We start from the raw sequence: 1,756 nt of genomic DNA on the forward strand, positions 1-1,756 counted from the left end.
GTGTGTGTGTGTGTGTGTGTGTGTGTGTGTGTGTGCGTGTGTGTGTATGTGTGTGTGTGTGTGTGGGTGTGTGTATGTGTACATGTTTAATATATGCATCTGTATACATCTTCACATGTATTTTCTTCTACTACGAAGCATTGACCTCTCCAACCAACCTAATCTATATTTCCAAATAATCCATTCCATCATATTACTACCCTATCCCCCCTCTCTGTCTCTCTATCTCTCTCTCTCTCTCTCTCTCTCTCTCTCTCTCTCTCTATCTCTATCTCTCTCTCTCTCTCTGCCTCATCACTTACGCTTTATCACTACATACCTGACACTCCTTTTCTTTTTACACGCTCATATATTTCTCTTTCTCTCTCTATCACCCTGTCTATCTTGACTGACCACTAACTGCTACACTTTCCCTCTCATCATATCTTTATTATCTCTCACATTTTTTTTCTTTTCTTTTTTCATGTTTTATTTTCTGTATTCCTCTCTTCTTGTTTTCGATTTGACCTTACAAATACATTCCCTACTTTAAGGTCACTTTAAATAAACCTTGGATTCAATAGCACTGTGTACAAACTCCATACTTGGAATTATCAATTTTAAATACTATTGGAATTTACTCACAAGGTATTGGAATCATATGCATACCATCCTGCCTAAATAATGGATCAACAAATGCAGTATCACTGCATACCTCACAACTATTTTCATTCCTCCACTTCACTCCCTATTTCATATCTCATCTAAATTAACTATTGCTTAACCGTTTTCTCACACCGTCTCCGATGAAGGGATATAAAAAATATCCTTGAAACAGTTGTAAGACCTATTTATAAATGTCCTAAAATCTTCACAGCCTTGGTTTTTTATCTCATTCTGAAAAAAAAAATTATATACATTTATATATATATATATTATAATGTTAGGGAATTTCAAAATCCAAACTTACAAGGATATTCAATTTAATAATATCAAATTGAATTATATAATGAAAAATATAGTAATAATTTAGAGAAGAACCACCAAGATGCGACTGAAACAATGAAAAAGATCAGACTCCATTAAGAAAAGCGTACTCTTCAAAATACTAATTAAAAAAACTAAACAATCCAAAAGAAAATTTATAATCCATAAAATCTATAAAATATTAGATTAAAAATCTAATTCAGTTTAGTAAATTTATAAAAACGAAAATGAATAATAGACTACGCGCGTTTCGTAGCCACATAAAAGTGGAAAAGATTTGGCCAATTTACAAAAATCGATCAAAATAAGTTCCACTCAGAATGAGGACACTCTTCAGGTCTTGTAACTTCAAAAAACGTATCTTAATATTTAAAAATGCAATAAAATAAAATAGGAAAAAGTAGAAATATCTGTACGTTTAAGCAATTATTGGTTCAATATATACAGTGTCAACGTTTTATAATAACAATCATCTCTCAGCTTAGAGGCATAAATCGTCTAATGAAGAAATACAATCTATAGATTAGAATAGGAAAACATATATAAGGATAGTGCCATTAACTAATAAACGAATTCGGATGTTCAACAGTACTAATAAAAAGAACAACATCACTTATCTTATGGAAGATTCGTTGTTGACTGTATTATTACACAATACGCATAGAATTTACACGATATGGATCACAAATATTAAACTTTCTATGTAGGATTAAAATATGTAAAACACGTGACAATATGGCGTTACAAGGAGAAGAGGTAAGAACAACTCCTCTAAATTATTTATATATAT

Source organism: Octopus bimaculoides, chromosome 7 (genome assembly GCF_001194135.2).
Source record: "Octopus bimaculoides isolate UCB-OBI-ISO-001 chromosome 7, ASM119413v2, whole genome shotgun sequence".
Taxonomy (NCBI): domain Eukaryota; kingdom Metazoa; phylum Mollusca; class Cephalopoda; order Octopoda; family Octopodidae; genus Octopus; species Octopus bimaculoides.